Below are 27,852 nucleotides of genomic sequence, written 5' to 3' on the forward strand. Positions count from 1 at the left end.
ATACAATGGAATATTATTCAGCCGTGAAAAGGAATGAAGTACTGATATGTCCTACAACACAGATGAACATTTTCCTTAGCAAAATATTAAGTTAAACAAGCCAGATGCAAAAGATCACATATTGTATAATGCCATTTATATGAAATATCAAGAAAAGGCAAAATTCCTAAAGATAGGAAGCAAATTTGTAGTTGCCAGAGGCCAGAAGCATCAAGAGAGGAAGAAGAGGCTGTATAATGTGTATAGGATTTTACATGGGGGTGATACACTACTGCTTGGACTAGATAGAGATAGTGGTTGCACAACACGAGGAATGTACTAAATGCTGCTGAATTGTTCACTCTAAAATGGTTAGTTATGAGGGCACCTGGGTGGATTAGTTGGTTGAGCATCTTCCTTTGGCTAGATCATGATCTGAGGGTCCTGGACCAAGCCCCACATCGGACTCCCAACTCAGTCGGGAACTGTGTCTCCCTCTCCTTCTGCTTGCCACTATACCCCGTGCTTGTGGCCTCTCTGTCCAATAAATAAAAAAAAATTTTTTTAATTAAAAAAATAACAAAATGGTTATTATGGGGCATCTAAAAGGCTCAGTTGATGGAGCATGCCACTCTTGATGTTGGGGTTGAGAGTTTAAGCCCCACATTGGATGTGGAGATTACTTCAAAATAAAATCTTAAAAAAAATAAAATAAAATAAAATAAAATCTTTAGGGGCACCTTGCTGGTTCAGTCAGGGGAACATGCAACTCTTAATCTCCAGGTCATGAGTTCAAGCCCCATATTGACTAGAGATTACTTAAATAAAACTAAAAAAAAAAAATTAAATAGCTAATTATAAATTTTAAAATTATTAATTTCATGTTATATGAATTTTACCTCAACTTAAAAAAAGAAAACTGAAAAACTAAATACTTGCGGAATGAATACATACTTACAAAACTTGTTTCAGAACTCTTTCCACAATTGAGTCTTAACCTAGTCTAGGGCTTCAACAATTTCAGCCCAAAGCTTTTGAGTCTGTATAAAGATAAGAATGTATTTACAACATTATTTAGAAAAGCATTTCAAATACTTGCTTCCAACAAAAGGGAAGCAAGTATTTGAAGGGAAGTGTCCTACACAGGACACTATTATCATCATAGTGCTAACCCTATTACTACTTATTTGGGTATTGTTTTTGTGTTGTTGGGCTTATGCTATGTTTTTAAAGATTCATGTATTTGTGAGAGAGAGCTCAAAAGTGCATGTGGGCACAGAGGAGAGGAGTTCACTGAGCTCAGAGCCTGATGCGGGCCTCAATCTCAAGACCCTGAGATCATGACCTGAGCTGAAATCAAAAAGTGAACACTTAATCTACTGCATCAACCAGGTGCCCTGGTCTTATGCATTTTATTTAAAAAATATTATTTTTGAGATAGTGGTAGGTGCATGTGCAATTGTAAAATATTATAGAGAGATCCCCTATTCCTTTTACCCAGTGTCCCCCCCATGCTAACATTTTGAAAAACTATAGGATAATATCACAACCAGGAAATTGTTGTTGATAATAGTCCTTCTGGCTCATTCAGATTTCAGTGGGTTTATATGTCCTCTTGTGTGTGTGTGTGTGTGTGTGTGTGTGCGTTTGTCCTATTTTCATACTGAAGTAAAACAATAGTTCCTTTTAGGATTGTAGTCTGTTATCTAGTAAGAAATTCCAGAGAGATTGTGGCACCACCAGAATAACCACAGTAAATGGTTCCAAGTACAAGTTAAAAGAAAGCAACGTTTCTAAAGTGGTGGCAGGGGCTTAGCAGTCTGGAATCTGTTAGTTCAGCCATGCCTTTTACATGCACTTGACCCTTTCAGCACCATGATTCTTAGAAGGGCTGCCATATGTTTTGTTCCATTCCACAATTTGAGGGATGTGATACAGTAAGACTTTCTTCTGCCATTTGAGGAAAAAGGGAAACGTAAAAGTTGGCAAGCATTGACTGGTAGCATGAAAAAGGTGCCAGTGAGATTGTTTTAACTTACGAAGAACTTTTGTCAGTTCAGCCCCCTAATACATAATGGGAACTGGAACTTCAGGGGAATTAATAGATGTTAAAGACATTTTCAGGGTTTACTGTAGGATCTATTGTATGTGTTAATTGAGTTCATTTGAAGATTCTAGTTCATTCTAGATTCTAGTGAATGCTCCTTTTCTAAATGGTGTGGTTGAAGGATTAGACATCTCATTTTTGCTTACTTAGCATCCATTCCACCATCTTCTATTATTGGCATGTAGATTTTCCTTTGGGGGGCTGCTCATCTCCCCTCCTGGAGAGTTGTTTTGGTGGTGCTATCCACAAGCCCACCACCTGCCCCCAACCCCTACACACACTCATGGCTCACAGGATGAGCCCATGACTTAATCCACATCCCTATGGACACAATGATCAGTTCAGAAAATGCACATACTCAAAACTGGCCAAAGAGATGTAATCCCTGATCTTTTGCCAGAACAATTAGGACAAAGTATTTTTCCATTGGAATTGAAGGGATTATTATGCACACAGAGAGAATCAGTGAACACCAGCAGTGCCAGCATGCTGCAAATGAAGCCAACATGAAAGAGAGACCTGACATTCCTACCCGAGCATCTTGAACCAGCTATACTAGAAGCTCTGAACTTCTCAATGACATGAAGCAGTAAGATAATAAATTACATTTTGTGTGTGCCTAAAGGAATCTGAGGGTTTTGGGTTTCCTTTTTTGTTTGTTTATTGTTTGTTTTTGTTACTTGGACCTCAGTGAGAAGGATTAGTGGCAAGTAACATATATTAGGTTACACTTGGGGCCATAAATCCTTAAACTAATTTATTATTTGTCCTCTCATCATTCAACAATTTTCTTATCTTCTCATTGTCTGCATTACTGCTTGCAGCAATTTGCTTGACGCACGGCTTTGGCATTTGGTGTAAAAGAAGTAACTCAAGGAGAGTGAATGAATGGCTGTGAGTACATCAATGCCTCTGACCCTATAATGTGCACTTTTAAATAGGTTATGCGTGTGCAACACAGCACTGACCATCTGTACTGCTTATTTAAGTTATGTGATAAAATGGCAGAGGCCTTCATTGTTTATTTATGTGATGCAAGCAGCTTCTTCTCTAAATTCTAATTCAATCTTCAGTCACTGTTTTGTAGGCTAGGAGCGCTAATGACTGCACAAGAAATGTTTGCTGCTTCAGATGGTGCTATTAAAAGAAAACTGTTCCCAAAGAAATTCTTATCTCCTGGGGAGGGAGGGGGAGAAGCTAAATGACTATAAATTATGGAAGAGGAAATTGCCAATGTGTCTTGCTTTCTCCTTATTGGAGGCATTGTTTTATCACAACTGTCAAGTAGAGCACACACCTATTTTGAAAAGCTTTTTACAGCTGTGAATTAAGCACAAATGGAGAAATAAGAGGCTGCATAATCAGAGGAGCTAACAGAGCACTGCTTTGCAAGGTAAAGGCAGGGTTTTACCATTAGTGTTTCATTCATAAATGACAACAGCCAGGAAGCAGGGAGTGGCAGAGACTGAAAAAGGAGAGAAAGCCACAGCAAAATACAGTTAAGAGAAACAACCAAAGAGATCACCAGAGCCCTGTCAGGAGACTAAGAAGAATCTTGAATAGACAAGCTGAGGGGAAAAAAAAAAGAAAAAAAGAAAAGCTGAGGGGCACCTGGGTGGCTCAGTGGTCGAGCATCTGCCTTCGGCTCAGGTGGTCATCCCCAGGTCCTGAGATCGAGTTCCACATCAGGCTCCCCAGAGGGAGCCTGCTTCTCCCTCTGCCTATGTCTCTGCCACTTTCTGTGTGTTTCAAATAAATAAATAAATAAATAGATAAATAAATAAATAAATAAATAAATAAATAAATAAATAAATAAAATCTTTAAAAAGAAAAGAAAAGCTGAGACCCTTAGAATCTCCGTCTCCTGGGGCAGAGAAAAAGAATGGGACCGGGGAAAGGCAGGCAGGCCTTGGATTCTACATTGTTTCAGAAGCACAACCATCAACATTGATCTAAACTCTGATCATACAAAAATTGTCTAAAGGATGCTGTTGCTCTTATCTGTCCATCACAGATGATTTTCACAACGCCCCAGCTCCTGTGTCGCCGCTGCTCGCATTAATGACACTGTGGATGTGTTCTGAGAAACCAGCAGAGGGAGTGCAAGATTAATGGGTGGGTTCCAGGTTCTGCCAAAGGGAACCACCTCCCTGTTCAAGACTTCCCTATGCATAAAAAAAAAAAAAAAAAGACTTCCCTATGCAGTTTGTGAAGGTGACTGTCTCCAGTGCCTCTTTCCCTACTCACCTCCCTTCTTCACCTGCTTCTTTTTTCCTATCTGCTCTCCAACAGCATGCTCCCTCTACCCAAATTGCCTAATTATTGGGGAACATTTTACCAAAGAGTTTACAGGGTGATGTTCTTGTTGGCAGATTCCACAATGGATGAGGAAGGAAGGAAGGCCCCAAATGACGGTCAAACATAAAACATCATGCCAAATGAAAGAGTTTTGAATGCTAAGGAGAAAGGATTATGATCTACTGGTAATCGAAAATAATAGGTTAGAAAATTGCATATACAGTAGTATCTCGAGTATATAAAGCTTTTGTTTCCAGGCTTTTTTTTTTTAAGTAACCTCTACCCGCAAGGTGGAGCTCCAATGTATGACCCAGAGATCAAGAGTCACAGGCACTACTGATGGAGCCAGCCAGGCACTCCTGCTTCACACTTTATCATATATTTCTATGTTTTGAATGCGTGTGCTCTATGCAATGTATATACCTAATGTATATGGCTTTGATAATCACAGGGGAAATTTAAAGGTTGTAAATGCTTATACATACTTTGCGTATTTATATATTATATCCTCTGCTTTATAATACCATAGGAAGAGTTCATGTGGCCACACTAAGTAGCACTACAGGAAGTGAGCTGTTATGAATCCCATGTGCTAAGGACCATCTGAGAAACTAAGGATAAAACGATAAGCTACATATACTCCATGACCTCAGGAAGCTTAGAGTCACCTATATCACTTTATTTCCTTATTGTCGGTCCAGTGACTTGTATTGTTGGATGACTCTGAGATACATAGTATTATCTTCAGTTTGACCATTAAGTTCCTATCGGTAAGTGCCCCAGAGCGACGTAACTATTACATGGTTGACTGGAATAGCTCTGGATTTTCACTTCCAAAGATTCTCCTCCTTCCCAAATTTGAGTCATCCTAAGAGTCATAATTTTTGCCATCTGCTAGCGCATAACTATTATCTGAGTTATTTAATCAATCTTTTCTTTCTTTCTTTTTTTTTTCCTTTTTTTAAATTTATTTATGATAGTCACACACACACACAGAGAGAGAGAGAGAGAGAGAGAGAGAGAGAGAGAGGCAGAGACACAGGCAGAGGGAGAAGCAGAGAAGCAGGCTCCATGCACCGGGAGCCTGACGTGGGATTCGATCCCGGGTCTCCAGGATCGCGCCCTGGGCCAAAGGCAGGCGCCAAACCGCTGCGCCACCCAGGAATCCCTCTTTCTTTTTTTTTTTAATCAATCTTTTCTTTAGGCCCACCTATTTTTAACTGAAATTTATCTTTTTTTTAGTAATCTCTACACCCAACATGGGGCTCAAACTCATGACCCCGAGGTCAAAAATTGCATGCTCTTCCAAATGAGCCAGGGGAAACCCAACTGAAATTTATCTTAAAAGCAGCTTTATATTACTAATGTAAATGCAAAACAAATTTATTTTGCATAAATAAAAGATAAGCATTGAATTAGCACGGTAAAAAACAAAAATATACATATATTCTGACTTTGCTGGGAGGATTCTGAAACTCTTTGTTATAAAAAGCAGAATAGGGCAGCCCCGGTGGCACAGCGGTTTGGTGCCGCCTGTAGCCTGGGGTGTGATCCTGGAGACCCGAGATCGAGTCCCACATCGGGCTCCCTGCATGGAGCCTGCTTCTCCCTCTCCCTCTGCCTGTGTCTCTGCCCCTCTCTCTCTGAGTCTATGAATAAATACATAAAAATCTTAAAAAAAAAAAAAAACAGAATAGATGGCAAGATGAGCACTGTGTATTATGCTCTATGTTGGCAAATTGAACTCCAATAAAAAAATAAAAAAAAAAAAAGCAGAGTAGCAGGGTGCCTGGGTGGCTCAGTCGGTTAAGCATTTGACATTGGCTCAGATCATGATCTCGGGATCCTGGGATCAAGCCTAGCATTGGGCTCTGTGCTCAGCAGGAAGTCTGCTTGTCCATCTGCCCTACCCCCACTTGTGCTCTCTCACTCATGCTATCTCTCTCAAATAAATTCATTTTAAAAATTAAAAAAAAAGCAGAGTAGCAAGTATAAGAAAGATGTTAAAGACAAATTATCACCTCACTGAGGTCTTCTTCACATAATCAGAAGGTCTGAAGGGGGACTCAAAGGGGGATGAACTTTGTGTGCAATTTAGTGAATATCTCAAATAATACCAATCAAGGCTTTGAGAAATATGATTATTTGATGCAAAACCAAGAAAAATACTCCAGCTGAAGCAGAACAGGGGAACCTAGCAGTTAGAAGGACAAGGCTGAGGTCAAAGACAATATAAATCTAATTTTGCAACCATGAATCTCAAAATCATGGGAGTATGCTAGTTTGTTTTGTTTTGTTTTTGATAACAAGTAATTACTTTGAAATATCAGCATCAACTGAAACATGAAAAACAAATTTTAAAAAAATGTAGGGGCACCTGGATGGCTCAGTGGGTTGAGTGTCCAACTCTTGATTGTTGGCTCAGGTCATGATCTCAGGGTCATGGGATTAAACCCTGTGTCCAGCTCCATGTGCAGTGGGGAGTCTGCTTGAGAGTCTCTCCCTCTCCTGCTCTCTCTCTCTCTCTTCCTCTCAAATACATAAATCTTTAAAAAAAAAAAAGAATAAAAATATTTTTCTCAATGAGGAGACAATGTAAGGAGTTTGTTTGTTTCCCTTAATCATCAGTTTAGGAACCAAATGGACATGAATTCAAATCCAGCTCAGCAGTTTATTACATAATATACCCTGAGTTTTTCTGAGCTTCAATGCTTTCATCTATAAGCCTAGGGAGAGGGATGAGTGGTTTTCCAGTATGCAGTAGTCATTTGCATAATACCTTAGGTTATGGGGATCCCTGGGTGGCTCAGCAGTTTAGTGCTGCCTTCAGCCCAGGGTGTGATCCTGGAGACCCGGGATCGAGTCCCATGTCAGGCTCCCTGCATGGAACCTGCTTCTCCCTCTGCCTGTGTCTCTGCCTCTCTCTCTCTCTCTCTCTCTCTCTCATGAATAAATAAATAAAATCTTTAAAAGAATCTTTAAAAATCTTAAAAAAAAAAAAAAAACTTAGGTTAAAGGATAATTTCTCCCAAAAGGTAAAATCATGACTCATATAAATATAAAACGAATACCTGGTGAATATTTCATGTAACTCATTACCAGGGAGAATCAGTGAAATGTCACAGTTCTTTCAAAGGAAAACTCAGAGCATCTGGCTGGGTCAGTCAGTAGAACATGTGACTCTTGAATTCAGGGTTGTGAGTTCAAGCCCCATGTGGGGTGTAGAGATTACATAAAAATAAAATGTTTCTTAAAAAGGAGAAGTCAAAGAACAGAGAGACACATAGATGGGAATGCCAAAGTAAATTTACAAACAGAAGAGAAAAATCACCAGGACAAAATTTCTTTGCATGTCTATGGACAAGAATTATTTGCATTATTACAGCTTTCTCATCAACTTCTGAATTATTCTGGTTAATGCAGAAATTTATCCCAAAAGAGTTTTCAAGTTAACTTTTATCTCAACAGACTTATATATAGTCAAAGACAAAGATGTGTATTCCTGTAAGATTACATGATATCCAGTAACTTCAGTATTCCACTGAAAGAATACCCATTCATCCCTTTGTTTATTTCAAAGTCTTAAATTTTTCCTTACACTAGGTCAAGACCTGATTTGCAGAAGTGAACACCATTTTTTAAAATAGCATATTTATGATACAAAATAAACCAAGTAGAAAAAAATTGTTTTCATTTAAAATATCACTAGTGTTGGGCCCCTGGGTGACTCAGTCAGTTAAGCATCCAACTCTTGATTTCAGCTTAGGTCATGACCTCAGGGTTGTGAGATTGATCCCGAGTCAGGCCCTGCGCTCAGCATGGAGTCTGCTTGGGATTCACCCTCTCCCTCTCTCCCTCTCCTTGCTGGTGTGTGTGCTCAATCTCAGTATCTCTCTCTCTCTCTCTCTCTCCTCTCTCTCTCTCTCTGTCTCTCTCTCTCTTTCTCTGTCTCTCTCTCTCCTAAATAATCTTTAAAATAAGATAAAATAGGGCAGCCCAAGTGGCTCAGCGGTTTAGCGCTGCCTTCAGTCCAGGGCCTGATCCTGGAGACCTGGGATCGAGTCCCATGTCGGGCTCCCTGCATGGAGCCTGCTTCTCCCTCAGCCTGTGTCTCTGCCTCTCTCTCTCTCTCTCTGTCTCTCATGAATAAATAAATAAAATCTTCAAAAAATAAAATATAATAAAATAAAAATAAAATAATAAAATAAGATAAAATATCCCCAGTGTTAATCATCTCATTCATGACAAAGATGGAACAGAGAAGGCCCCTTCCAATTCTAAAATTTTAGTATTCTATTATCTAGCAGATTACAATGTTTATTCATATTTTACTAAAGCCAAGTTTTAAAAGATTAGGAAGAAATTGAAAATCAACCTGAAATAAAAATAATTTCTGAAATGAAAGTGTAAGTTAAGAAAAAAAAAGAGTTAATAATAGAAAAAATTAAAACAAATTTCAGTAAAATTTGAATTATATAATTACAGGCTTTTCCCTATTTAAGAAAGTAACAGAGAAGGACGCTGTCAAACATGAAAGACAACAAATTTTTAACTCAATGTCCTGATCGATACAGAAATTTGTGATAAAATAATTCCTAAGATTTTCTTGAAAGAGGCCTACATGATTTTTAACTTGTTTCTTCGTAAGTTCTGAAACACCAGTTCAGCAACAAAGAGTGTAATTTTAGACAATAAAAAAGGAAATTCAGGTGTATTTTCCAAACAAATAAAGTAGTTTGTGAGTATTTAGAAGCTGATTTCTTAATCACATTCAATTTTTTAAAGCCATTGTGAACTCAGATTTCCAATGAAGCTCTGAAAGTCTTTTGACACTTCCCCACTGCCCCCAAGTTAGTTGGTTCCTATTGTCAGAATAGGGGCAGTTCTCAGTGACAGACCAACAACTGAAAGCTTGTCTCTTAGCTATTTAAACCACCCAAGCCCTCAAATAAATTTAGTGAACAAAGCAAAGGAATCCAAATGACATTTCCTTCTATTCACAAAAACTTCAACTTTTATGTTCAGTAATTAATGGCACCGTTTAACCAGAATGACATTACAAAATGGGGCAGTTGTTATTTACCATAGCCATGTAATAAAGTGTCAAAGGCTATCACAACAGGATATCTGTGTTTAAATGGAAAGAGATAAAAAGACAAAGTCAAGCCAGTTATCCCTGTTTTGTTTTCCAACTGGAGGGAAGTCTGCTGAACTAGACTTCTAAATATCAAGCTGTAATCTGAGCACAGACAGTAAATGTAACATTCTGGTGCTTCTTTCCTTCTAATTCTGAGTGACAGAGGCCAATGTGAGAGTGTAACTATTCCGTTTGAGTGCCTACAAAGTGTTAATATTTTACCGGCATCCTCTCTTGATCTGTACATAGTAGGCATTTTCATTCCTGACTTATCAAAGGAGGGTACCAAGGTTCTAAGGGCTGTTGAAAACAGGGCTGGCTAGCCTGTGTTCATGCCGTTTAGGAAATATGGACGTCAGGAAGGCTTCACTTTGACCATCTTCTCTGTGCCTCTCATCTCTTGATGTGCTTTCTCATAGATGCCCTCAACACCTCTCATCATGATTCTAACAACCGCCATTTTTTTCTTAAAAAAAAAAAAAAAGATTTTGTTTTTAAGTAATCTCTACACCCAATGTGGGGCTAAAACTTACAACCCCCGGGATCAAAGTCACACGCTCTACTGACCAAGCCAGCCAGGCACCCCTAACAACCATCATTTCAACCCTTCATCTTTATTTGGAAAGTGGCATGGCTTTGGAGAACCATCTATCCCTCTCTTCATCTTTCACTTAGAAAAGAAAGACACTGAAGCTTAGAGAGGTGTAGGTTGTGAATGTAATAAATGGTCAGTTGGATTAATACCCACATCTATTCAGCTCCTAAGCTGATGTCCCTCATGCATTGCCTCCTAACTGAAAAATAATTTTGTATTGCTTTTCAGGTTGATTTTACAGGTTTGTTATAAAAATAATTCAAACTGTACAAAAAAATGCAAAATAAGAATGTAAAAATTACTCAATTTCCTATCACATAATGAGTAATCCTTAGACATGTCATTTTCTAGGTTTGTTTGTTTTTAAGATTTTATTTATTTATTTATTTATCTGAGAGGGAAAGGGAGAGAAAAACAGGGTAGGGAGGTACAGAGGGCAAGGGAGAAGGAGAACCAGAGTCCACACTGAGAAGGGAGCTGGACCCAGGGCTTGATCCTACGATACTGAGATCATCACCTGAGCCAAAATCAACAGCCAGATGCCTAGCCGACTGAGCCAACGAGGCACTTCTGTTTTCCAGTTTTTTAATGCAATTTAACAAAGTTGGAATCATCCAGGAATTACATTATTCTATATTCTTATTTTTATTCATGATGATAATGAATGATATTAACATCATTTCTTATAACTATTTTAAGAACATGCCTGCTGATGATTGCAAATGATTCCTTTATATTGACATACTAGTTTATTTAAACCATTTAAATGACTTTTTTTTTTTAAGATTTATTGGGTGGGGGTTGCAAAAAGAGAGGAAGATAAAGTCTTCAGCAGGCTCTATGCTCATGATGCAGGGCTCAGTCTCATGATCCTGAGATTACAACCTGAGCCGAAACCAAAAGTCAGACATTTAATTGATTAGGACACCCAGGCGACCCTCAAGTAACATTTTAAAACAATTTTGGTTATCCGAATCTTTCATACTACATGTTTATTCCATATGTGGAATTATTACATGAACAAGCTGTAAAATTCAGAAGTAAAGAACATAGGATTTTATTACCAACAGTTGCAAGGGCAGCAGTGTAAGCAACAGGGACATCCCATAAAGGGATGATCATTACCAAAAAAAAATATATATATATGTAATAAATATGTTCACGGGGCACCTGTGTGGCTCAATGGTTGAGTGTCTGCCTTTGGCTCAGGTCATGATCCCGGGGTCCTGGGATCGAGTCCCACATTAGGCTCCCTGCATGGAGCCTGCTTCTCCCTCTGCCTGTGTCTCTGCCTCTCTGTGTGTCTCTCATGAATAAATAAATAAAATCTTTTTTAAAAAAAGATGTTCATGTTTGAATCTATTATAATACAGATTTCTTACAATTACAAGGAAAGGGTTTTCCATTTAGGCAGCATTTACTTAGTACTGAAGTATCCATACAAAGAATGAAATATCACCTGGATGTGACAGTATTGTGGAAGTACTGAATCGTTGGTGTGGTCTTGGTAATATCTGGGGTGAAAGAGTACTTTATCTTCGAAGTAAAAGGGGGAAAACAAAACACCACAGCCTAAAAATGACATGTGATGGAAGATGTTTTAACCATTTCTACATTGAACATGAAAGGTTATTCATAAATGTAGTGTAAGATACTATGTTATATCCGCTTCGTATCCACAATGTTCACTGACATTTTCCTAACCTCCTCCCTGTTGATTCTCTTGAAAGTGGGCTTGTATTCACCTGCTGACTTGGGGCTAGCCAGATTTTTGGGAGCCATAGTTGTCAGCTTGCACAAAGGTCTTTCTGTCTGTTGCACATATTAGATAAAGGATAGCTAATTAAAGCTAAAGGTACTGGGGGGAAAGAATTCAGCAAGAGACCATACATCAGCAGAGTCACAAGAAAAAATAAATCCAATAACATCTGAATCCCTCCTTGTGACCAGGAAACCTTCTAGATGTAGAAATCACATTCGTATGTAACAACTGATTCATAACATATGAGCACAAGAGAGATCTTCTAAGGCCATGTGTGAATTAGAATGTAGCTGCACAGAGTTTTGCCCATCACCACAGATAGCCTCTGGAAGCCAAAATACGGAGCTCTCAAATGCATCTTCTTTAATAACACCTACGGTTATTAAAAATTGGCTTACGGGTTGAAGATAATTTCTCTAGAATTATCCTCCCTTTTATAAATTGCCCACATCTGGCTTATTTTGCTGATTATTTTATTTTATTTTTTTGCCATTAGGCTTTGGCAGTCTTTAAAAAAATCCAAACAGGGGATCCCTGGGTGGCGCAGCGGTTTGGTGCCTGCCTTTGGCCCAGGGTGCGATCCTGGAGACCCGGGATTGAATCCCACATCAGGCTCCCGGTGCATGGAGCCTGCTTCTCCCTCTGCCTGTGTCTCTGCCTCTCTCTCTCTCTGTGTGTGACTATCATAAATAAATAAAAATAAAAATAAAAAAATCCAAACACTCTCACCCATGTCTGCCTCCCGTGATCACTTACCCTTATAACCAAGGAACAATGTCAACTTTTGCCATGTGTGAGGGAGAGAAGAGGCCAGAAGATAAAAAAGCACAGAAGCACAAAGGGAGAAAAGACCTCCATCACAACTTTCAGAGAACATTTAGGAAAAATAAGATTTATCCCACATCTTGAAAACTGGATTTTTTTTTTTTGAAAACTGGATTTTATAGAACTGGGCAGACATGATTACATTTCTTTCTTGTCCCAGATTAAATTATAACTGACAAAGAATCAGTAAAATTGCAATTGATCTTGGCAAGATGGCCTCTGTTTGGTCATACAGAGTTCAGCTGCAATGCTACCTCTCTGGGAGAGCTGCTTCCTTGACTTCTTGGTATAATGTAGAATCCAAGTCACTAACTCTTCCCCTTATTTTACTACTTTTCACAGCTCTCTCGGCTTTTTGTCATTTTTTCCAAGCGGGGTTGTATGTAGAGCGGGTGCATGTTTGCACCCTGGTGTTCTGTTTGCATGCACTACAATGACACCCCAAGAGCATGGTCCTTTTTGGTCTTGTGGTAGCAGGTATTGCTAGTCGCTGACTCAAGGATGCATTTAATTTTGCCCTTCTTCCTGATTTCGTTTTCCAGAAGCAAGTGGCACACCAAAGAAAACAAAGCAAACAAACAAAAAATGTTACATTTCTTAGCTCCCTTGCTGCTAGACAGCCAAGATGTGGGTAGGGAGATAGAAACAGGAATTGCTGAGTGGAGCTTTTTGGCAAAGTATGGTCATCAGGTGAGGAGTCCTCGGGAACACACATTTTTCCCCTCTGTCATTCCCTGCTCCCTGCCTGGAATGCAGACACTGCTAAAATGGGAGCGGCAAGCTTGGGACCATAAGAAGGTGGAAGCAGACAGGGTCCCCGATGGCCTCTTTGAGCCACTGTAGGAACGAGCACTACACTGCCTATGTCTAGACTTCTAATTATGTGGGAAAAATAAAACCCTTACTTGGTATAAGCCATTGCTTTTGATGTTTCAGTCACTTCCTGCCCAAAGTCATTCCTAGCGATATATAGCAGTGCTCTCAGTGCTTTGAACGGTGCCTGGCAAATGGTAGATGTTGGACATTTATGAAAGAGAGAAGGCAGGTCATTTAAAGCCATTCGTAACAGGTCCTAATAGGTGTATGTTGGCCTTTGTAGATGCCAATTAATCATAGCTCTCAACCCTGGGGATTGTAAGTCAATTGACAAACAAACACAGGAGACAAATAGAGATTTTTTTTGGAAGATTTACTTATTTATTTTGAGAAGGAGAGAGAGGGTGAATAAGAGCAGGGGGAGGGTCAGAGGGAGAGAGAGAATTTTGAGCAGACTCCCTGCTGAGCACAGAGTACTGCATGGGGATCTATCTTTCAGCCCTGGGATCATGACCTGAGCTGAAGCCAAGAGTCAGATGCTCAACTGACTGAGCAACCCAGGCATCCAGAGATTTTTTTTTTTTTAATGACCCTTCATTCATCCACTTAATATTTCTTAAACTCCTACCATGTACCAGACACCATGCTGGGTGTTGGGGATAAATCAGCAGGCATAATAGACCCAAATCCCTGCCCTCCTGATACCTTTATATGGTGAGGGAAAAGAAAAACAAATGCATATTACAAGTTGGGGGAACAAAAAAAAAGAAGAAGTTGGGGGAACAATTCAAAGAAGGCGATGGGGGCACCCGGGTGGTTCAGTTGATTGTCTGCCTTTGGCTCAGGTCATGATCCCAGGGTCCTGGGATCGAGCCCCATGTCAGGAGACTGTCCCTCTCCCTCTGCCCCTCCCCTTGTTTGTTCTCTCTCTCTCTCTCTCTCTCTCTCTCTCTCTCTCTCTCGTTGCTCACTCTCTCCCAAATAAATAAATAAAATCTTAAAAACAAAAGAAGGTGATCTGAAAAGGCCTCCCTGCGGGATTATCTGAGCATAGACCTGAAAGAGTCACCTGCGAGTATCAGAGGGACTAAATGGCCCAGGCAGTGGAATCAGCAAATGCATGGGCCTGTAGTGGACACTACACGTGTCTTAGGCTTTACCATCTCAGTGCCAACCCGATGTCAAGTGTCAAATTACCAGCATCCGCATCTTTTTTGCCTGTGGGCTTTCTCTGGGCTGCTGAAGCCTGCTCTGCTCACACAGGCAGCTGGCTGGTAGTGGTGAGATTAAGAAGGACTGGGGGCAGGAGAGAGCTGCTGGATGAACACCCCAGGCCCGAGCCTGTCTGGAGGGCCAACGCTGAGGTGCCTATTCTACACTGGCTCCCAGATTTTGCCAGTGAAATTGGTATCTGGCTCAGAGTGGTAGCTGGCTTAGTAGCACACTTTTATTAGGAGCCTCCCTAGGTCGCTCAGTCCATTAAACGTGTGCCTTCAGCTAGGGTGGTGATCGCAGGGTCCTGGGATCAGCCCTGGGTGGGAGTCCCTGCTAGCTGGGCACTTGCTTCTCCGTGTCCCTCTGCACCGCCCTGCTTGTGCATGCCCTCTCTCTCTCTCTCTCAAATAAATAAAATATTTTTCTTTTAAAGATTTTATTTATTTATTCACAAGAGACACACACAGAGAGGCAGAGACACAGGCAGAGGGAGAAGCAGGCTCCATACAGGGAGCCTGATGCAGGACTGGATCCAGGGACTCCAGGATCACACCCTGGGCCAAAGGCAGATGCTCAACAGCTGAACCACCCAGGTGCCCCTTTAAAAAATTAAAAAGAAGAAAAGAGCACCCCCCCTTTTTAAAGATTTTATTTATTTATTCATGAGAGAGAATGAGAGGCAGAGACACAGGCAGAGGGAGTAGCAGGCTCCTCGCAGGGAGCCGGATGCGGGACTCTATCCCAGGTCTCCAGGGTCACGCCCTGGGAAGAGCCCCCCTTTTCTTCCTGTGTTCCCTCCTCAATGAACTAGGGGTATTTCCTTCACATTCCAGATAAATGATTGACACGCAGATCTTCAACCCCAAGTCTACTCCTGGGGGGACGGGAGCTGAGAAAGGGGCGTCAGGAGGCCAGCCCTGCTGGAGCCAGGTGGGAGAAGAGGTCAGGGATGGAGTCAGATGGTGACAGGTCCCTTGGCCGGAAGGCTGGGGGGATGCCGACGATTTCAGCTCTTACCCCAGGTGAGGATTTGCGGTGGAAGAGTGACATGTTCTTTTTTTTTTTTTTTTTTAAGATTTTATTTATTGATTGATGAGAGACACAGAGAGAGGAAGAGAGCATAAGCAGAAGGAGAAGCAGGCTCCCTGTTGGGAACCTGATGTGGGACTCGATCCCAGGACTCTGGGATCACAACCTGAGCCAAAGGCAGGTGCTGAACCCCTGAGCCACCCAGGCGCCCCATGACACTTTCCGACTTAGGTTCTCAGTGCTCGCTCCAGCGGCTGCACGGAGGACAGATTGCAGCGGGGATAACGTTGAAGCGGGAAGACGCAGGCAATGCTTCCAGGGGACGCAGGTAATAGATGACCGGGAGCGCTTGCATCCCAGCCGCAGCTGTGGTTAAAGCCGGAACAGAGAACGCAGCCTAGACGCGGTGCCAAAATGCGCTTCCTGCCCCTCTTCACCTCGGATGAATCTATCCCCCAAGGAGAGAGCTGGAAAACCTCCTCCTCCCCAGCCCTGGGCACACTCAGCACTCCGCGTTTGCACACCTGGGGCTGGGCCCCGGCCACCGCTTCCTGCTAACGCAGCGGCGCGCAAGGGGCCTAATTTCTCCAGGGCTAAAAATATGATCTACTGAGTAGGGCTGCTGCGAAGACCAAATTAAATGAGAGCATGTTAGTGAATTGCTGAGTGCAAGGCTTGGGCCAATAAATTACAGCTTTAATATTAGCATTCTAATTTCCGTATTTCATCAAATAGAAGACACTACTGTTTGTAATGCGTTGTTACTTCTCTACCTCCAAGAAAAAAATGTTTAAATGCTGCCAATTTCACTATGACACCAGGCCTTAAGGACAGTCCTGCATGACACGTGAAAAAGACATATCAGGGGGATCGCTGGGTGGCTCAGCAGTTTATCACCTGCCTTTGGCCCAGGGCATGATCCTGGAGACCCAGGATCAAGTCCCACATCAGGCTCCTTGCAGGGGGCCTGCTTCTCCCTCTGCCTGTGTCTCTGCCTCTCTCTCTCTCTCTCTGTGTCTCTCATGAATAAATAAATAAAATCTAAAAAAGAAAAAGACATATCAGCTTCTCACGCTCTGAAATTTCTTTCATCTGTTTCAAGGAATTTGGCGGTTTCTCCCACCTTCAGCTACGTGGCTTGGTGGTGTGATAGGAAATGCTCTTGCACGTGTCTGAAAAAGAACACGAAGTCAAGAATAATTGGCAGCTTCATCTCCTTGAGAGTGTCTGTCTTCTTAGGTTCCTTCCACAAACATTTAGGAGAATTGATGTATTCCTCCCTAGATGAGTATCTGTTTCAATAAAACCATTTGTACCCTGCTACTCTGTTTCTGTATCCCCAAGAACTTGTGGATATAATGACTTTTCATTTTAATGCTGAATCATTGTATACTCTTTTAGAAAGTGTATCGAGTATCAGTGAAATCCAACATGTGGGGGCACCTGGGTGGCTCAGTCAGTTAAGTGTCTGCCTTCAACTCAGGTCATGATCCCAGGGATCCTGGGATCCAGTCCCAAGTTAGAGTCCTTCCTCGGTGGGAAATCTACTCCCCCCCCCCCCGCTTTCTTTCTCTCTCTCAAGTAAATAAAGAAAATTAAATAAAATAAAAAGAAAACCAATATGTGTGACTCCCAACAATGTGCAAAATACTTTTGCAACATCAATTTTGAACAAATATGACCAAGTCCACAGATTCACAAACAAGAACCACATCGTGACCCAACAGGAATACATATACATGTGTGCCAAAACTCATGCTAGAATGTTCATAGTAATGCTGTTCCTAAGAGCCTCAAACTGGAAACTTCCCAAATATCCATCAATAGCGAAATGGATAAATTGTAGCATGAACGTAGTATGGAATACACCCCAATGAGGATGAATAGCCAACACAAGCAACAATGAACACTAATCTCACTGACATATTATGGGAAAAAAGACGAGAATCAAAATGTAATTCCATTTGCAGGGAAGTTCAAGAACAATCAAAACCCATCCATGCTGCTAGAAGTCAGGAGAGTTACTACTTGGGGAAGGGGTGGATAATAACTGGATTTGGGCAAGAGAGGAATATCCAGGTGCCAATAATGTTCTGTTTGCAGAGGTAGGTGCCGACCACTGGATATGAACAATTTATGAAAATGAAGATTCATTGAACAGCACACATATGAATTGTACACTTTCCTGTAAGGATATAATGGATCATAAAAATGTTAAATACGGAAACTTCAGAACATTATACACACACGCATGCACACAACAGGTGTGTATATATAAATGAAAACCAGATCTTTCTTTTCTTAGGTCAGAAGAGTGATTGATGCCTGACTAAAAGATGACTTCTCGTGCTGTTTATCATAAAGTTTTACTTATGAAGCTTTCAACACTTGATTCCTTCTGTGCCTCTTGAGTATAGCTGCAATGGCAACATTCTATTAAGAAAGGATTTCTTTTCCCACTTTTTATATGTTTTCACTTTCTTCCAAGGTCATTTCTTGTGAAGCCTGTCCTCGCCCAGAGCACATATCCACATTATGCACTCAAGTTGCTCCTTGTCTGCAGTCTTTATCTCTGTGCAAGTTTTCCTTGTACCTCCTATGGGTACAAAACATGGCAGGGACACAGCAGACGAAAGAAGCACTTGTGCCTGTGAAAGTCTGGAAAACATTCCCAGAGAAGCGTGTAGAACAGCAGCTTCCAGCACAAGGATCTGTAGCTCACGAGGTCAAGGCTCAAGTTTTAGATGAAATGAGAGCCATGAGGGAGAGGAAAGCCCACACTCCGATGGGATTCTGTTTCCTCTTACATTAGTAACATTGTCTCTTCTTATTTATGCTGCAATTTACCAAACTTCTGGCCATTTCCCTCCAACTTCTGCAACAGCCTGGGGGAGCCCAGAAGGCTGAAGGCTGCTCTCCAGGAATATCCAACCCTCTCTTCCTGAACAACACAGCGTAACTTCTTCCATCTGCTCTAAACGCTTGGCTGCAAGATTCAGTTCACATCCCTCCTCACTAAATACACAGTTGACCCTCGAACGACACGGGTTGGAATGGCTCGGATCCACTTACGCATGGGTTATTTTCAATAAATACACTGCAGTAATATAAATGTATTTTCCTTATGGTTTCCCGTAACATATTCTTTTCTCTACTTTATTGTAAGAATACAGTGTATAACATGTGTAACAAACAAAATTTGTGCTAATCGGTTTTTTTGTCATCAGTAAAGATTCTGGTCAATAGTAGGCCATTAGTAGTTAAGTTCTAGAGGAGTCGAAATTCATACATGGATTTTCGACTAATCCCTCACCCCCATGTAGTTCAAGGGGCAACTATATTAGTCTATCCAGCAGCTCAATACCACCGATAGACCTCCAGCTACTCGAAAAGCCTTGGAAGAATCACACAGCCCAGCCCATACTCTCTACCCACAAATCAAGAACTATAATAAAATGGTGTTTTATGGCTCTGTGTTTCAGTGAAGTTTGTTATGCAGCATAGACGATTAGAACCGTAACGATTTGATTCGAATGATGAATAATTAATTAATGATGAATAATTACATTGAATTTGTAGATTTGGGAAAGACTAAGAAACTTAGCAGCCCCATGAAGATCACAGAATTAGCCAATGCAGATGAGCCACTGGGACCAGGTCACCTCCGTGGCTCAGTTGGCTAAGCATCCCACTCTTGGTTTCAGCTGAGGTCATGATTTCAGTGTCCTGAGATCGAGTCCTGTGTTGGCTCACTGCTCAGCGGGGTGTCTGCTTGAGATTCTCTCCCACCCTCTGCTCTCTCTCCCCACTAGCTCTTCCTCTCAAATATACATATTTATATATATATTTATTCTCAAATATATATATTTAAATATATATTTATTCTCAAATATATATATTTAAATATATATTTATTCTCAAATATATATATATTTAAATATATATTTATTCTCAAATATATATATTTAAATATATATTTATATACATTTATTCTCAAATATATATATTTAAATATATATTTATATACATTTATTCTCAAATATATATATTTAAAGAAATATATATATATATATATATATATATATATATATATATATATGTATTTAAACACACCCACACACAACATTGACACCAATTTTTTACTTTCAAGTTTGATGGTCCCAGGGCTCAGATTTTGATTCTCTGCTCTTTCCTGCTCACTGCCCTGGTAAATTTTTTTTTTTTAAGTAATCTCTGCAACCAACATGGGGCTTGAATTCATGACTCTGAGATCAAGAGTTACCTGCTCTGCTGACTGAGCCAGCCAGGCACCCCCATGGTAATTTCTTTCAGTCCTATGGCTTTATACATCTCTCTACAGCAATAATTCCCAAATCCTGTCTCTAGCCCAGACTTCTCCTGAACTCCAGACCTACTCATTCAACCACCTATTCGATGTCTCCTCTTGGATGTCTAGGGGAAATGTTACATTAACATGGCTAAACCTCAGGGGCGCCTGGGTGGCTCAGTCGGTTAAGCATTTGACTCTTGGTTTTGGCTCAGATCATGATCTCAGGGTCATGAGATTGAGTCCTGTGTGGGGCTCTGCCCTTGGCACAGTCTGTTTAAGATTCTCTCCCTCTCCCTCTGCCCCTATCCCTTGCACGCTCTCTCTCTCTAAAAATAAATAAATAAATCTTTTTTATTTTTTTTTAAATGACTAAGCTTGACTCATGTTCCTCCATGCCACAGTGGCTTGTTCTACATGCACTCTCCTGTATCTCAGCAAGTTTCAGCTTCTTCTGTCCAGTTGCTCTGGCCAAAAACCTTGCCCCCTCTCTTTGTGTCAATTTTCATACCCTATCCACCAGGAAATCTTGTTGGTTGTACCATCAGAATGTACCCATGATCTGTGTTCTTTTATGTGATGGGGGGTAAGGAGTGGCTGCAAGAAGAGGCACAGGAAACCCTCAGAAAAACAAGGTTTGATATACTCACAGATCCTAGAAGCAGGATGCATGACAGGCTACACAGGGCCATGTGAGGAGCACCAGGCTTTGGTCAGGGGAAGGAGACGGGAAGAAGGAAAAAAATCTAGGTCAGAGGTTTTACAAGCAGTTTCTGCAGGGACAGCAGGGCAGGGCAGGGCAAATAGTTTAGGATTGCCAAGTTTGAATAATTTCTTGGAGTTTGGGCTATAAGGGTGGTCGCTAGTTGTATATTTGTATGTTTTAAATTGTATTTATGTATTTGTTTGAAGTAAGCTCTAGACCCAATGTGGGGCTTGAACTCACGACCCCAAGATGAAGAGTTGCATGCTCTACCGACTGAACCAGCCAGGCGCAACCCCTTCCCGCCCAGTTGTATATATTTGTAGATATGGGTGTATGTGTAACATTTTCCTGTTTTTCTTCCTTTTCTATCTACTTAAGAATGTTCCTTTTCTGTCTACTCAGGGTGGGGGTGGATCCTGGCCTAGACCACCACCTTTTCTTTTTTCATTTACCTCCTTCTCCAGCTGATCTCACCCTGTCCTGTGGTCGTTTTTGTTTTTAAGATCTTATTTATTTATTTGAGAGAGCACGCGCACAAGTGGGAGAACAAGTGGGGGGAGAGGCAGAGGAAGAGGGAGAAGCGGATTCCCCACTGAGTGCAGAGTCCAACACAGGGCTTGATCCCAGGACTTAGAGATCATGACCTGAGCCAATGTCAGATGCTCAACTGACTGAACTACTCAGGCGCCCCATTGTCCATGGTTTTAAGACCTACCTATTTGTGGACAGCTCTTGGCAGAAGCAAAAGAAAAAATAGCAGGGGAATTGCTTAGTACTGTGTACTGGCAGTGGAGGAGGATACTAGTTCAGACTTCTCCTGGGGGTATAATCTTTAAAATATTCCTTGGTGAATTTATAGCTAAAATTAAAAAGCCTTTATCCAAAGTAAAGTCTCTACATAGAACAAGTGACCCAAAGTGTGAAATTGATTATGCTATTTTTTTCTATTACATAGAGACATTTCCCACTGGAAAATTTTAAGAATATAAATATGCTCCATTGGCCCACATGTAAGATCAGGGTCTCCAGCCCAGCTGGATTTCTGTGAAGTAACAGAACCTTTAAATAAGGTTAGGGCCATAGTTGTTGTCAACTATGGCTCTTTTATCTCCAGGGGTAAATTTGGAGATAAATTTGGCAACGTCTGCACGCATTTTTGATTGTCACAACCTGGGAGGGGTGCTACTAGTGTCTAGTAGGTAGAGGCCAGCAATGCTGCTAAACACCCTACAATGCACAGGACAGCAGTCCCACAACAAAGAATTATCTGGCCCCCAATGACAAGGATGCTAAGAGTAAAAAATTCTAGGCTAGCGCTAAATACTTTCTCTCCCCATCCTCCCCCGGCCCCATCCTGTGTGGGTCTCTCATTCCTTCAATGATCTTCTAAATTAAATAGTTATGGCTCTAGCAGCTTAGACAACCAGCTTTCACAGTGTGGGTCTCAGTTTCTGTAGTAGCTAATCTGCAAAGATTGTCCCCAATAAAACACACCTCCGGGTATTCACACCCTCATGTAGTTCTCCACTCTTGAATCTAAATGGCCCCATGACTCACTTGAACCAGTGGAATGCACAAATGTGACATTGTGCCTTAGGAGAGCCTGGTGGCTTCTGCTTATGTACTTTGGGCAGCTCTGAGATGCCACATAAGAAATGAAGTCAGCTATCTGGCTAACGAACCCAAATTGACAGGCTACATGGAAAGGACGTATGGACAAGGAGATGCTCTGAAATTAAAAAGAGAGAGACAGACAGAAAGGCCAAGTGCCTCAGCTGAGCCCAGCCTTCCAGCTATTCCTGTGAGCCTATTGAACCCCCAGATAACTCTAGCACCAGGGGATATCACAAGTCACGGAAGAACTGCCCAGCTGAGCTGAGGCCACTCACAGAACTGGGAAAAAATAACAAAAGGCCTATAGTTTTAAGCCATTACTTTTTTTTTTTTTTTAAGATTTATTTATTTAAGAGGGAGAATGAGAGACAGCACAAGGTGTGGGGAGAGGCAGAGGCAGAGGCAAAGGCAAAATCAGATTTCTCACTAAGCACAGAGCCCAACATGGGGCTTGATCCCGGGACCCCAAGATCATGACCGGAGCCAAAGGCAGATGCCCAATAGACTGAGCCACCCCAGTGCCCCAAACCACTGTTTTGAGGTAATTATTTATACCCAATTAAAACTGTTACTATTTTCTTGAAAACTAGATGATGGAACAAGATCATATCACAAATTATTTTTAGCCTCAAAATCCTTGATCTAAACAAAATATTATCTAGAAGCAAAAAATGTATATATTTGCTAACAATGCTTTTTTGGGGGGATGCAAGTGACAAAAGCCCAATTGAAGTAGCTTAGGCAATAGTGGGTTCCTTTCTTCATGTGGCAAGAATTCTGGAGCTAGATGGTTGCTGGAATTGGTTCAGTGGCTCACGGAAGTCAGGTTCAATGTTTCCGTAATTTCAGGCATTCCTATCATACTCACGGTCACAAGGCTTCTGACATAATGGCAGACGTGGCATTGGCATTGAAAGGAGGAAGAAGGAAGAAGGGAAGGTCAGTACCAGCCATGTAGGTCCATTTTTAATAAGGAGGTCAAAGTTTCCCAAAACTTTGAGCATCAGGGACTTCTCATGTGTCATGGGCCAACACTGGGTCCTATGCCAAGCCACAGCTGCCAACAAGACTGAGGAATTGAGGGACAGGATTATTGTGAATAACTTTCATCATACTCCACAGCTTGGAGTCAGGCCCATTGCCACTGCACACAAAATCAGGGGGTAGGAAGGGAGAAGTGGGTATGAATATTGAGCAATAGGTAACTTGGTTCTGAAACTATAGAAAGCACAAGATGGAGCTGATCTGACTGAATTAGAGGAGGAAGTTCCCGATTCCTGTCTTTTCAGCCTCCTTTTCCTCACTATTGTCCTCTACCGCTGTGAGACTCCAAGGGGGCCTCCAAGAAAATCCCAGGACTCCAGAAAGCCTGGTCTAAAAAAAAAAAAAAAAAAAATTCACTTAGGGATCCCTGGGTGGCGCAGCCGTTTGGCGCCTGCCTTTGGCCCAGGGCGCGATCCTGGAGACCCGGGATCGAATCCCACATCGGGCTCCCGGTGCATGGAGCCTGCTTCTCCATCTGCCTATGTCTCTGCCTCTCTCTCTGTGACTATCATAAATAAATAAAAATTTAAAAAAAAAATTCACTTAACTATGTCTGACATTTCTTCCTATTCTGACACTCAGAATCGTGGAAGAACTTGCATATTTGAGGAATCGTAAGGAGATCAGAGTGTGTGGACTGGAGGGAGGGGGAGGAACTGAGCCTGGAGGAGTGATCAGAGTTAAGTAGAAGCTTGTTCATTTGTCCACAGCAGTCTCCATCTCAAACATCATCTTCCCCAGGATCCTTTTCCCATGACTCACTCTGGTTTCATTTTTGTCTTCTTTGAGGGTCAAGAGCTAGAAAGGTCAGATCCAAAGCTTGTTGGAGAGGGGTGCCCTGCAGGGAGCCTGCTTCTCCCTCTGCCTATGTCTCTGCCTCGTTCCGTGTGTCTCTCGTGAATAAATAAGTGAAAACATTAAAAAAAACAAACAAACAAAAAAAACCCCAAAGCTTGTTGGAGAGTTAATATGAGAGAGTCTATGATGGATGAATCTTCCTAATTCTCTTTCTTTTCTTCCTTCTCATTTGGAGGCTGGCGTTGACCAGATAAATTATTGTCTTTGCAGCTAAGAATTGCTGAGTCAAGAAAATATGACACTTTGGGACGCCTGGGTGGCTCAGCATGGTCCCGGGGTCTGGGGATTGAGTCCCACATCGGACTCCCTGTAGGGAGCCTGCTTCTCCCTCTCCTTGTGTCTCTGCCTCTCTCTCTCTCTCTCTCTCTCTCTCTCTCTGTGTGTGTGTGTGTGTCTCTCATAAATAAAAAAATAAAATCTTTTTTTTAAAAGAAAATCTGACACTTTACTTTATGGGACATACATTCCATCAATAATACATCTATCTTGAGGTGGAGGGCGTATGGAGCCCCCATGCTGATACATGCTCCAAAATATGAAGAGAGAGCCCTAATGTTCTTAGTTACACAGCTGCTGAATTTTTGGGATAAGCCCTAGGTTTCTGTGAGAAACCAATGAATAGATTTTATAAGTGCCAAATCATAGTAAGCCAAGTGTAAACAAATTGATTAATGACGCCTGCTAGCAATTAGCAAGTCCACAGCATTATTCCCCTAACAAACTCTGTTAACTTGAGGTACGAGGCTTTTTTATTTGTTTTGTTTTTTAAGTTAGATAAAGAATAGAATCTGAATGTTACATATGATCCTTTAGAACCAGAGCATCAGAAAGCTTCCAAGGACAAGGAAAATCTTTCCATGGGCAGGTGAGATGGGGAATTGCCACAAGATTTTCAACAATCCTAAGCACTATTTATAAGACTTCACATCAAAACAATGGGAGATAGGGGATCCCTGGGTGGCTCAGTGGTTTAGCACCTGCCTTTGGCCCAGGACGTGATTCTGGGGTCCCGGGATTGGGTCCTGCATCGGGCTCCCTGCATGGAGCCTGCTTCTCCCTCTGCCTATGTCTCTGCCTCTGGCTCTCTCTGTGTCTCTCATGAATAAATAAAATCTTAAAAAAAAAAAAAGGGAGATAAACTTGAGGTAAACGCACTTATGCTTTAATGTAAGAGTTAAAATATCTTGAAAAGGAAGTTTAACATGATGGCTGTACAATCTGTCACAAACCAACAATTAAAGGATTGACACTGAGGCACCACCCTTGCATGACTCCATGCCTTACGACAACTGCCATTATCCCTTTACTGAGGTGAAGGATCACTAAAACCCCTCAAATGTTAAAAGAAGACAGAACAATTTGTCAGCAGATGGAGCAATAGTGACCCACACAATAAAATGGTGATGATGATGACTGTGATAGCTTCTGCCATTTATTGAGAGTGCATTATGGGCCAGGAGCTTGGCATGTCTTGTCTCACTTAGCTCTCATGATAGCCCTGTAAGGTGGATAGTAGTGTAGTAACAGATGCTGTTAGAATACTAGATGCTGTTATAATTCCCCCATGTACAGAAAATAAAACTAAGAGTCTAAGTATTCTAAGTATGTTCAAGATAGGGACACCTGGGGGGCTCAATTGGTTTGGTGTCTGACTCTTAATTTTGGCTCAGATCACAATCTCACAGTCATGAGATCAAGCCCTACATCGGGCTCTGCACCCAGTGAGGAGGCTGCTTCTCTCTCTCCCTCTGCCTGCTGCTCCCCCTGCTTGTGCGCTCTCTCTCTCTCTCTCTGAAAGAAAGAAAGAAAGAAAGAAAGAAAGAAAGAAAGAAAGAAAGAAAAAAAGAGAGACTACCTTCTCCCTACCAGCCTCTGACCAATAAGTTCATCATGTAAGGCACTGACCAACAGGCTCAGAACTTCAATGGACTTCAGTTAGAAAAGTTTTCAACAAAGTCCCCTTTACTTTCTACTCCAAATGACCATAAGTAATATGCTAGAACACAGATCCTATACATACTGTCAGATTCTCCTAAATGACTTTTTCCCTATCTGGGCAGTGCCTCATTCACATGGGATCAACCTTCTACTTCGGGGGCAAGGAATCTGCTTCCCAAGCAGTTGCCAAGGGGTTGGATTGTACAACAGAAAGAGAAGAGAATTAGTTCCCCAGAAGGGTAAGCCTTGACCAATAGGAAATAGAAGTTGGGAGGGAGAGGGAAAGATAAATTCCCCTTCCTTTCTCTCTTCCATGGGCTACTTCCAATTGTACTTCCTTCTTGAAATCCTAGCAGCAGAGTACTGCGAGCAAAGCAATTGAGCCTGATGCATAGTCCACGTGTCTCCTTATGACTGGCTCATAAGATATAGCATCACAGGGTTCCACATCTTTCTTTGTGGGGCTTCCTTTTTCCTCACCCTTACTTCCCTGGGTTTGAATCTCCCAAATCAGAGTTTCAGTGCCTTTCCCATGGCTGCACAGCTGGAGACCAAACCTTTGCAGCTGGGTGCGGCTAACTCCTTGCCAATGGGATGTGACCTGAAGTGGTATATGCAAACTTCAAGTCTTGCCCTTAAAACAACTGAATACACACTTCCTTTCCTGCCACCTTTCTCTCTGTCTCCATCATCCTTTCCTCTACCACCCTGGAAGCAGCAATAACGAGAGCAGTCTTGGAGGCTACAAATCAATGATTGCTTGAGCTACTATGCCAGTATAGAACCATCTTACACTGAGGGTTTTTTTTTTTTTTTAAGATTTTATCTATTTGGGGCACCTGGGTGGCTCAGTGGTTGAGCATCTGCCTTTGGCTCAGGTGATGATCCCAGAGTCCTGGGATCAAGTCCCACATCAGGCTTTCTGGAGGGAGCCTGCTTCTCCCTCTGCCTATGTCTCTGTCTCTCTCTCTCTTTTATGAATAAATAAAATCTTTTAAAAAAATTTATCTATGTATTTGAGAGAGAGAAAGCACAAATGGGGAGGGGCAGAGGAAGAGGGAGAAGCAGACTCCCCACTGAGCAGGGACCCTGAGCGGGGCAGGATCCAAGGACACTAAGATGACAACCTGAGCCGAAGTAAGATGCTTAACCAACCAAGCCATCCAGGCATCCCCAACACTGAGTTTTTAAGTGAGAAAGAAATAAACTCCTATACTTAAAATAAAAATATGTTGCATGCTTCAATCTTTGCTTTAGGCTATACTTTCTAAAGAACTTAAGCCGAGAACAGTACTAATCAGGTATTATCTGCGTTTTGTTTGCCAGCTACCCTCTGGTGAGCCCTCTTCCCTTGAATTATACTACACAACCCCGATGAACTATAAAGGTGCTACTCTGATTTAGGAAGGCGTTTACATCTGAAATACATGCTTCGGGAACCCTGGGTGGCTCAGCGGTTTGGCGCCTGCCTTCAGTCCAGGGCATGATCCTGAAGTCCTGGGATCGAGTCCCACATTGGGCTCCCTGCATGGAGACTGCTTCTCTCTCTGCCTCTCTCTCTCTGTGTGTCTCTCATGAATGAATAAATAATATCTTTTAAAA

Source organism: Nyctereutes procyonoides, unplaced genomic scaffold (genome assembly GCF_905146905.1).
Source record: "Nyctereutes procyonoides isolate TBG_1078 unplaced genomic scaffold, NYPRO_anot_genome, whole genome shotgun sequence".
In the NCBI taxonomy this organism is placed as follows: domain Eukaryota; kingdom Metazoa; phylum Chordata; class Mammalia; order Carnivora; family Canidae; genus Nyctereutes; species Nyctereutes procyonoides.